We start from the raw sequence: 12,443 nt of genomic DNA on the forward strand, positions 1-12,443 counted from the left end.
GAGGAAGAAAAGAGGGTAGGGGGAAGAAAGAAAGTGGAAACTTCACCATGTCTTTTAACCACTTCAGTGTCATTCTTAGGTCTTAGTTCAAATGCAACCACCCTTTACAATGGATCCTTTTCACACAGGGACACACTGGTCATAAGTAAAAATATAAAAAGATTGCCTATCTAGTTTTTATAATCTCTTATTTGAAAAAAAATGTGTCAACTTTTTGATGCTTTATTCCAGCCAACTGGTTAAAGTCTCAGGTTCCTTAAGACCTGATTCTGCCACTTACTAGCATTGTAAACTTGGGCAACAGATTTTAATCCTTAAGTACAAAAAAGTGATCACAGTATTAAGATGGCTAACTCAAACAGATGTGAAGAACAAATGAGATCAGAACTGTAAAATTCTGCCATGAGCTTTACTTGGCATGTAGCAAGCACTTTGTCAAAAAATGTTAGTTGCTGTTGCTGAAATATATTTTGGGTAGTATTGTTACTGATATTAAGTTCAATTCATCTTAATGTTAGCATTCACACTCCAGATTTATGTTCTTCAAGAATGTATGTATCCCCCAAATCATATCTTACACAGATACCGTTAAACTATTCATACATTTTTAAAGAAACATTATAAATTTATATCAATACTACATAATTGTCAGCACATTATACAAAACAATGTAAGTTTATTTTGCTAGACTGTCTATTACAAAGAGGTACTATTTATTTTCAAAGATGATTCATGGCATTCTACACACTAATATACACATACACACACACAGGAAATATAAATATCTAAACAAGGATGAAAATTGTCTAATATATTTTCACTACTTATATTTTAATTTGAAAAAAGTGTTTTCAAAATATTTCATTAATATCCAGAATTGTTACTGGAATATCAATACATTATGTCCATTTTCTTAATGGTTTGCTTTCATTGAGGGAAACAAGATTTTCTAATGATTGTTTATTCGTGTTTTGTTTTTAAGAGTCAATTATGTCAGTTTTTTGATATTTTTATAAAGGCTTTATTTCTACATAGAAATAAAAATATTTTTTCTTTTAAATTTACAAGGTAATAGAGGTGTAAAACATAAAGCTTTAAGCCGTAAAAAGTAAGGTTTTTACATAAACATACACCTTCCAAAGCACCAATTATTGCTGTCAATTTACTTGGACATAACATGAATGAAAATATTTGAAGCCTATTGATATGGAAATGTGCTACTGCCCTCTTATGGAATATACTTGAATGACAGTCAGTGATTTTACACCTCCCTGGAAGTAGAAATAAAAAATATTTTAAAAATGTGATTCAGTTCGTTATACTCCGTTCTATTCATTTAGTGTTTTGTTAATTTCCTGACCACAACACATTTCAAAAACTTTGTTTGTATAATTTTCTTTTCCCCTAATCAATATAGAATTTCTACAAATTTCCTTCTCACATAGTATCCTTTGAATTTGTAACAGAATTATAGTAGTATATTTAACGGAAAACTGAAATTTAATATTTGACCATCTAATTTTGAGGGTGGCTGAAAATACTCATTTTAATGTTTAAATCCTGGCTGGTTAAGATGGCTAGTTAATCCAGATGGAAAAACTGGATAAAATAAGAACATGTTGAAAATAATAATTATCACTATATAACATGTACTGTTTGATATGTATTGTTCTAGGTAGAAAGCATTCTAAATATATTAACTCACTGCATCTTCACATCAACCTTGTGAGTTAGGTGCTATATCACCCTAATTTACAGGTGAGGAAAAGGAGGCAAGGATATGTGATCTATCCAAGGTCACTTGGGGACTGACTAGCAGGGCTGGCATCTAAAACCCTGGCAACTTGCTTCCATGTGTTGAATTCCAAAACTCTACTGGTTCTCTGTGATCGAGATACTTTATAAAAAGATCTGATACATTTATCAATGATCCCTGAAAAGAACCCAGAAATCGTCAGCTCATCTCTGTTTAGATTATTTTAAAGAGTTTGAAAAATTGGATGGGTCAACTAGTTGATCCTATTTAATAAGAGTGTGGGCATTCAGATACGTGTTTATTCTCCTCTAATGCTTCTTTCTCTTTCAATTTCTCCTCCTCTCCTATTCCTCTTTCCTTTAAAAAGGTGGTGAGGGGGAAGCACATGTCGATTCTGTGCCAAGCACTATGTAACTCCAGGAAATATAATTCTGAGTAAAACAAACAACTAACTTCTGGGAATTTATAAGCTAATGTGGGAAACAGAGAATCTGAATATAATGTCATGAGTGCCGTTCTAAGGGTAAGCCGAGCAGATAAACACGACAAACAAATCCCCAAAGGAAAACGCTTTTTACACTGAGAACTGAAAGATATATAGATTCTAGCCAAAGACAAAGGGAGGAGTGGGGAGGAATGGAGAGCAATCTGGATGCATAGAACGATATGCGCAAAGAAATGGGTTCAAAGGAATTTAGGACATTCAAAGAAGCATAAATATAGCTATTGTACATGACCACAGTGTAGAACGTGCTGGGAAAAAGATGAGCCAGGGGTAAGGCAGAAATTTATTATGAAAACTCAGGCCTACAGTTTGCAGTTTGTCATTTATCCTAAGGAAAATACAGAGCCTTAGAAGGGCTTTTAAGAGAGTGATCAGAACAGAATTAGACACTTAAATGTTCTCGTTACCTGCATTTTTCTCCAGAAATATAAAGGAAAATAGTGAAACTTATATTTTAGTTTTACTCATAGCTGTTGTTAGATTTCTATTTCACCAGGGAAGCTGAACATAAATGAACACCATTCAACCTTCTCTGTTGTGGGTTGAATTGTGTCTCCCAAAAAGATACATTGAAGTACTAACCCCTGGTACCTATCAATGTGACCTCATTTGGAAATAGGGTTTTCAAAGATCAAATCAAGTTAAGATGAGGTCTTACTGAATCAGGTTGGGCCTTAATCCAATAGGACTGGTGTCCTTACAAGAAGAGAAGATATAGCATCTCTCTCACATGAAGAGAGAAAATCATGTGATGGAGAACTTTGTCAGGGACACCAAGCATTGCCCAACACCATCCCAACTAAAGGCATGGGGCAGACTCTCCTCTAGAACCTTCAGAACTGTGAGAGAATATATTTCTGTTGTTTTAAGCCACCCAGTCTGTGGTACTTTGTTTTGGCAGCTCTGGAAAATGAATATACTCTCCCTCTTAGTTCTGCCTTTATACTGACTTCATTCCAGGAGCACAACAGAGCACTACAGAATTCACCAAGGGATAGGCACTTGACTTATGAGAAAAGGCCATTGTTATATTTTGCAAGGCATTTTTACATAGTACTTTCCCTTCTCTGAATTTTCTCTATAGCTAACTAGTTAAGTAAAGGCAATTATCCAAGCACTCAGGAGGTCTCATAAGTCTAGTGTCTTCTCATTTGCCTGCCAAGATAATAATAGTGTCTGAAGAAATATTCCCTGGTCAGATGATTCTCAAGAGTTTAGATGGACACAGATGAGATACTGTGCATGGATGTGGTTGCAGATTAGCAGCCTGTTTGCAGAATCTGGCCCCCAGACCTGTGTTATTCCATTAACACATGTGACTCTTAGTGTTTTTTTTAAAACAATCATTTTGAATGAATTTAGACATGTAGTCCAGTCCCTAACATTCCCTCCTGCTCTCTAGATTATCAAATTTGTTTAACTTGAAGTATCTGAGTTTGTCACCATTTACCTTGCTTTTCATAGATGTACCTGTCATCCAGCTATATTTTTTTTATTTTATTATGTTAATCACCATACATTACATCATTAGTTTTTGATGTAGTGTTCCATGATTCATTGTTTGTGCATAACACCCAGTGCTCCACGCAGTACGTGCCCTCTTTAATACCCATCACCGGGCTAACCCATCCCCCCACCCCCTCCCCTCCAGAACCCTCAGTTTGTTTCTTAGAGCCCATAGTCTCTCATGGTTCGTCTCCCCCTCCAATTTCCCCCCTTTCATTTTTCCCTTCCTGCTATCTTCTTTTTTTTTTTAACATATAATGTATTATTTATTTCAGAGGTACAGGTCTGTGATTCAACAGTCTTACACAATTCACAGTGCTCACCATAGCACATACCCTCCCCAATGTCTATCACCCAGCCACCCCATGCTTCCCACCCCCCACCACTCCAGCAACCCTGTTTGTTCCTGAGATTAAGAATTCCTCATAGCAGTGAGGTCATATGATACATTTCTTTCTCTGATTGACTTATTTCGCTCAGCATAATACCCGCAGAAGATGAAACTGGACCATTTCCTTACACCACACACAAAAATAGACTCAAAATGGTTGAAAGACCTCAATGTGAGACAGGAGTCCATCAAAATCCTAAAGAAGAACACAGGCAGCAATCTCTTCGACCTCAGCCGCAGCAAATTCTTCCTAGAAACATCGCCAAAGGCATGTCATCCAGCTATATTTATCCTGGTAGAAGGCAGGGAGGGTTGGCTTTGATCTGGTTTTAAGCCAATACAAAAAAAAAAACCATTGCTACTTCCATATGAACAGGATTTTGGTATTCCCATTCAAAGTTTTGATCCCTCAGACCTCATTTTTTCCTTTGATTCTTAGCTCCCATTTCTTCCCTGGATCTCTGACTCTCGACTTTTCTGCCACATCTTCAATCTCTGGCCCTGCATTCATTGGTTGGATCTTATAACTTACTCTGTATCTCTAATTTGGTGGTAATTTACACACGGCATAGGCTTGGAAAATGTATTTGGAATGGAATAGAAGTATGTAATTCCTTGGCCATTTCTAAGAGGCTTAATTTGCTTTGGCATCTCAAGGCTAGTATTACACATAAGAAAAATAGGGAAAAACTTATTATATGGCTTGATTTTTAAGGGATTCTCAAAAGCCTCAAGTTTATAAGGATCATCTTCAGCCTTTGAAGAATGCCTGAATCTAAGGATTGCTTCATCTGGGCCAGCAACTGTGCTAAACATTGCATCTCATTATCTTCTTTAATTTTCCTAATAACCATATGTGGTAGACATTATTATCAATCCCACTTTACAGATAAGGGAACTGGGGTGCAGACTGGCTTGATAAGTTGTCCAGAGTTATATAGTAATAAGTGGTAGAGCATATAATAAAAAAAAATAAATCTAACTCTAGGACCAAAGTGTTCTTATTGTGTGTGTGTGTGTGTGTGTGTTATATATATATATATAATTTGCATATAGCCTCTTGTAAACTTGGAATTCATTTTTTTAATGAAATGTTACCCAACCTAAAAACAGAAAAAAAGTGAACCTGCTTTAGTTGATTGAAGAAGGGGGTGGAGTTGAGTAGAAGCCCTATCTCTTGCCTCCCCAGGCACGAGGGCTTCTGTGGATTAAAAGTGGAATTAATTGAAGACTGTACTTGCTCGTAGGAGCACCTGGGTGACTCAGTCAGCTAAGCACCTGACTCTTGGTCTCAGCTCAGGTCTTGATCTCAGGGTCATGAGTTCAGCCCTACGTTGTGCTCCACACTGGGCATGGAGCCTACTCGGAAAAAAAAAAAAAAAAAGACTGTATTTGCTAGCAAACAGTAGCCCCTGGGAGTGGAGCTAAAACCTAAAACTTTTCTAATTATTTATTCCTTGACTGATGGATAAAAGTTAAGGAAAAGAGAACAGAAAAGAGCAGGGGAACACTACAGGCTCAAAGTGGACAAAGTGGGAGGAAAGACCTGAGGAAAACCTGGTCGGCTTCAAGCCTCAGTTAAAACTAGACAGATCGTCCCCGGTTTAGTGATGGTTTGACCTATGAGGGCTCAACTTATGATGGTTCGACTTTATGATGATGCGAAAGCCATATGCATTCAGTAGAAACCATACTTCTGCTTGTGAGCTTTTTCCAAGCTAGTGATACGTGGGATAATACTGTCTCTTGCGACGCTAGGCTGTGGCCATGAACCACAGCTCCCATTCAGCCACGTGATCACGAGGGTAAACAGCTGACACACGACCACTCTGTACCCCTACAACCATGCTGTTTTTCACCTTCAGCACAGGCTTCAATAAACTACACGAGCTATTCAATAGCTTATTATAAAATAGACTGTGTTAGAAGATTTTGCCCAACTGTAGGCGACTGTAAGTGTTTTAAGTTAGGCTTAGGTATGACGTTCAGTAGGTTAGATGTATTAAATGCATTTTTTGTCATATTTTCCACTTGCAATGCGTTTATCAGGATGTAACCCCTTCATAAGTCCATGAATATCTGTAAATACCCAGCTTAAATGGTGTTAATAAAGACTAGGGATGCGATAGGTAAGTTTTCTATACCTAACTGCCCAGGCCTCTATATTAGAGCTCTTACCTGGAATGTTTACACTTCACCGTTTCAAAATCTTGAACTATAATTTTCTGTAGCTGAGTCTCCAGACTTTCAAATCTACATTACCTAAAATATATTGTGCTCCATAAAACATGAGTTATGGGTGGGAGCTACTTTTCCAGAATTTTCATGGGTTATGCTAAGCAATAACCCCGCTTTCAGTGAGTTCCCATGTGATTTTTAAGATGGGACTATGGTTAGGGCTCCATTCTAATGTGACAGCGCCTAGTGTTTTTTTGTGTGAAACCAGCTGGACAAATCAGAAACCTGGACAGCACAAGGCTCCAAGTCAGCCTTGAGAGCTAATCAATAAGCACAGACAAGGCTGCCATGCCTGGCTGATCAGTGGAGGGTATCCCAGCTTGGGAAGGGAAAGCGAAGTCCCACAGTCTGTTCATCCATCTAGTGCACACCAGGAAGCTCTTCTGCTGGAAGCATTTCCCTCTTTTCTCTGGAAAGACCAGAGCTGACTGATTCGTCTCTCTTTAATGATATCACATAGGCAATCCTTTTTTTTCTATTAAAAGACAAAGACTCGTTCACAGATAAATTACTTTCCTCTCTGATGACCGGAACAGTGGTGTAAAGACAGAGATTCGGAATTCTCTTCCGACTGTTGTCAAATAATTATCAGCATTATTTTTATTCAGAAATAGGACTGTTTAATGCCAAAAATATCTTCTTCCTATGACAAGAACTTCCTTGATGCCCTTGAAAGTCCCTGAAATTATTTGATTATAATAAACACTTGTGCCTCAATCGTATACAGCTATTGAATTCCCATGAGACAAACTACTTGTGAAATTCCGGATACTTTTTCATTTAATAGTAGCAAAATCGTTGAACTAATGCTTGTCAGCACTATATGCATTACAAAGTTTACTTTTGTGACAAGAATACCAAAAAAAAAAAAGTGATGCTTCTGTCACTCCCATTCTAGAGATGTTTTGCTTACTCTGCCTAAAAATAGAGAACCAGTTTTAAAAGCCTTGTTTGGAAAAGTTAGAAATGCAAAAACTTAAAAACTTTGAAAAATTCAAGTTTAGGAAATGGACGACTGTATTTTCTAAAGCAATACAGAAAGTAAGTTAACCACAAAGTGATGGCAAAAAGTGTGTGCTGTTTTGCTATTGTAATTCATATGTAAAATTCAAGAGGAAGGCAGCTTAATCTCTTTGTTTGGACTGGGATTTGTTAGAATATCAATGTTTTATGAAGAGGTGGGAAAAAATTAAAAGTGAAAGAGTTTTGGATGAGGAAATGCTCTCTATTTTTAATAGATGCAAGTTACAGCTACAAGTTAAAAAGTAAAGATAAAATAGATAATAAATTCCATATCATGATAAAGTGTGCATTATGTAAATAACTAGATTTATTCTGTTGAATCGAAGTCTCAGAATCCGTTGATCGGTGACCTCACTTGGCTAAAGTAATGGGGAGTAGATGTTCTTATTTGGAATGGCTGGTTGGTTAGATGTTTGGTTGTCTGCACTGATATTGCATCACTTCATACAGTAACCCAGAAAAAAGGATTGAGATGATTCAATCTCACATGATTATTTATAAAAGGCTGAATTGAATGGTTGATTCTACCTAAAATATTATTTAAAAACTACTTAAGAATAAACTTAGGTTTGATTAGTCAAGCAGAGAGATTGGGCCATACAGATCCCCTCTTGCTCAGAGAGGGTATCTCTTTTGTTCAATTCTGCCAGATATTGACTTAACTGATCCCAAATGTTCTCAGATTGATCCTTTTAATATTTATTCAAGTTAAAGCAAAGCTTTAAGATGAAGGGTGGGGGGAGGCATAATCCTGACGAGAGAGATACCCCTCTAGGGAAAATGAATATAGGCCAGGCATCTGCATGCATGAATTCTGTTGACTTGGGTCAGTAATGTGGGTGAATGCTAGTGATGAGCAGATCAGGTGAACACCACATTGCTACCATGCTTGAAAATGTTAAGCTTTACTCAATCTTTTCAAATTAGTGTACACTAGAGTATTGTGTTCTGCTTTTTTGCTTTTCATAAGCATCCCTTTAAAGAACAGTAAAATGAGATATACTGGCAACTCTTTTAATGGCTTTTTCTCAAGAAAATTATATTCTCAGAAACATAAATGCCACTCTCTTCTAAAATCTTTATCTTCCTTACTATGCAACATATGAATATATTCTGAAAAGGCAAATGGGGGGGAAAGGATTGCAGCTGGGCTACCACCATTAATCTCCAGGGCATGGTTCTTTATACTTACATGTCCCCACAGGCAGCACTGCATGGGTACCAACAGCGCATGGTTTTTGCTATTCATATAAATCAGGTGTTTTTGTTTTCGTTGTTATTGGTGGTCGTGGTAGTGGTCTGTGTGTGTACCTGAAGGTGGCTCTAAGAATGACAGGTGTGTTACAGCAACAGCAGAACCCAAAAGTCATTGAATTTAGGACAAGAGAACATCCCAGTCTTTTTTTCTCCTTTTTACCTCCACATGATAGGCATTCTGTAGCCAATGTTTTAGATGGGAACATATGTCCAAATAAGTAGACAATCAGCCAATTTTGAAGTCAGTCATTTGAGGCAAAACAACATATGAAACACGTCAGGGCTAGTTATGAAAGTAATATATGCTATACTCAGTAATGACTAGCTTATGGAAAGTGTTATCTTTAATATTTCCAATAGTTTTCTAGAGTTTTATATTTTTTTTGTCAAAACTTTAAAGCTCAAAAAATTTACAACTAAAATTTATGGGAAAATCCATATAATTGGTATTATTTTATTCATATTCAATCGACATAGATATGGGTCTTCTGGGGGGGGGGGAGTGTTCAGGAAGCAGTGACCAGAATAAAGTCTCAAAAGGAGAAAGATATTTTACTTTTCAAAGCATTTTTTTAAATTATGATTTCCAACTTCTATCCACCTAAATTATTTTTCTCCCCAGTTATCACAATTATAGTGTCTTCGTTTCCATTCTGCTTGATTGAAGACAATTAGAGTTCATATTTACTTGTCCTTCTTTCCATCTCCTTCATACCCACGGTTCCTAACCAAGAATGCACATTAAAATAAGTTTAAAAAAAAAAAAGTCATGTTCTGCATCCAATCCCAAAAGAATTCACATTTAATAGGTTGGAAATACGTCTCTAAAAAGGACACAAGTAACTCTAATGCATAATTATAGTTAAGAAGCACTACATCTTAATCTTAAACATTCTGCATCACTTGCCCATCTAAAGATTCAATAATGAAGGTAACTTCTTCCTTTAAAAAATGCACATATTGGGGTGTCTGGGTGGCTCAGTTGGTTAAGCGACTGCCTTTGGCTGAGGTCATGACCCTGGAGTTCCAGGATCAAGTCCCGCATCAGGCTCCCTGCTCAGCAGGGAGTCTGCTTCTCCCTCTGCCCCTCCCCCCTCTCATGTGCTCTCTCTCTCTTTCTCTCAAATAAATAAGATCTTTTAAAAAAAAATGCACATACACATAAACACATGGAAATGCAAAAATACTTTCGTAAAATTATATCCTGACTTTGTTGCTTCAAACTACTAGACTCACTCCTTATGATTCTAACACCTAATAGTGAATACTTCTTCTCCCCTTACTTTTTACCCACTGTGAACACTCTGTTAGCCCTACTGTCACACTCCCCAGCCTCCTTTCCATTTGAAGGTAGCCAACACCTGACTCTGTTATATCCAGGTACATTTTAGGCCAGTTTACAAAAGTCATGGAAAGTAATACAAAAACAGGTATAGCTCACATGCACTACTGTTTATTGATTAAATCCTACACTGCCTGGGAAAGGGTGGGAGAGGGGTCTCTCTGACAAAGAGGAGAAAAATAGGGTAAAAATGAATAGGTCACACTAATTACAATAGTGCCTTGGCTTAGTACTAAGAATAGGGTAGATTCTTGGTGGAGAGATGCTCAAAGAAAGGGGAGCAAACGAGTGAATGAATGAACAGCCAAAGAACTGACTGAATAAAAGAAGCAGAAAGGAGAGAAGACCTGTTCTTTTCACTGTCTAGTTGTCTCATCTGCCACATGAGGGCATTACAAACAATTTGGCTTCTCTTCCAGCGTACAGGATTCCTGCATTCTTCACATGACTGTGTAAACAAAATGGAGGAGATCTATTCTCCAGTGGAAGGCAAGTATCCCATCTGTAGATTTAAGAGCCCATGGCGGGAGGGAGCGAAGAGAGATAGTGTTGTTTGACAGTCTATAGTCGTGATAAGGTAAAGGCCAGCAGGTAAATAAGTATTTGCTACAAACCTTTTAAAATTGGCGAAGCTTATAAAAAATACTGCTTCAACACAAAAGTAAAATTTATTCCTTCAACATCTGAAATAATGAGGCAGATCTGTGTGCTTTCACATGAGACAATGTCCAGGATAAATTATTCACAGAAATAAGATCCAGAAGACAGAACACAGAATGCTGTTATTTGTGTGATGCATGTACACATCGCCAAAAGGACACGTAAGAAACTGGTAACGGTGGTTGCCTTCAAGGATGGAATTGGGCGGCTAGGAGAAATGTTGGGAGGGAAATTCACTCTACACTGAATTGTCATAATTTTTGAGTTCTGTAAAATGTACATACATTTCCTATCAATGAATATTTTTTTAATTTCAAAGTGATACAAAATACAATATGAACAAGTATGTAAAAACAAAACCAAAAGTTTTAGTCACCAGTGGAATTATATTTTAAATGCTGTGATGCAGTCTGTTAACATATATCTCTAGCAGACCAAACATATTTGGCCAAACATTCATTAATGGATATGGTGTGTGTACTACCTCCCCCATTTTGCTGCTGTATTTATTGTGATATTTTAAATGTGACTAATATAGCAGTAGGGTGGTTATAAATAAAAGCCTTTTAGTGAGATGGCACTCAGTGGAGTTCTGCTTCATCCACTTTCATAGATACAACAGTTTCATAAAAAAAATCATAATTTACATTTCAGAGACTATACTGACGCCGTAAGCAGTCAACTGTACACATGATCTCCTAGGAGACTACTTTTTCAAGAATTGTGAGACTACGTTAGAATACCATTTAACCCTAGTACTCACTTTTCCTTTGTCTCTGAAGTGGTGGTGACTCTATTAATCAATCTATTAATCCCTCTTGGAATGTAATGATTAATTATTACGAGAAATGCCTAAGTGCTGACTGAAATGCAAGGTAATCCAATTCAGGTGATATAAGAAAAATCAGTGTGGAAAACAAACATCATTTTTAACTTCATTTATTTGTAGCTTAAAATGTAATGCCATACAATCTTAACAATCACTTAAAAAAAGGATTTATATTTGCATAAAACAGAAGCAAAACAGAAAGATATGAAATAAAATGCCATCTTGCTTCAAGTTTTCAAATCAGTACTTAAGAGTACTAATATACATCTATATACATTGCAAGTATATATAAATATACTATGAGTAATCTTGAAACCACAATAAATATCAAGTAGGTTTTTAGGCACACGGCATAGGAAAATGCAGAATCTGCATAATTCTTGAGAGTGCTGAGTGACTCATTCTTAGATCATTTTCACACATATATTTTACACAAAATATACAACCACCACGCACATGATCCCCAGTCACCTCCGAATCGAAACTGTCATCCAGCATTATTCTTTGATACTATTGCTCTATACAGCTATTACATAAGAAAATATTTTGCAGTTTTCTTCAGTGAATTGCCTAAGAAGGTATCAATGCTACCAAAATAAGTACAGCCTATCTACACAACATATTCATGGAAGTGTGCTTAGAGGCACCAACTTACACAACTGCTCATTGTAATACGGGGAGTTACCCGGAAGGCAAACTTATAAATTTTGAAGTATACCATTTTTGAATTGCCAATACTATTAAACCAGAAATTATTAGAAACTGAGGTAACACCTGTTTTTTTTTCCTTTGAGATAGAAATGCTTGAAAAAACACCCAAAAGTATTTTTAAAAATTCTGACAAACCTGGACCTCAGTAACTATAAGCTCTGTCTGTAACTCTTTCTGCGCAAATGTAAACCAAAGAATCCGAAGGAATGCTCTAGTTGCATTTAC

This window comes from Eumetopias jubatus, unplaced genomic scaffold (assembly GCF_037043125.1).
Source record: "Eumetopias jubatus isolate StellerSeaLion01/CBP00866 unplaced genomic scaffold, mEumJub1_p1.0 scaffold_8, whole genome shotgun sequence".
Lineage (NCBI taxonomy): Eukaryota > Metazoa > Chordata > Mammalia > Carnivora > Otariidae > Eumetopias > Eumetopias jubatus.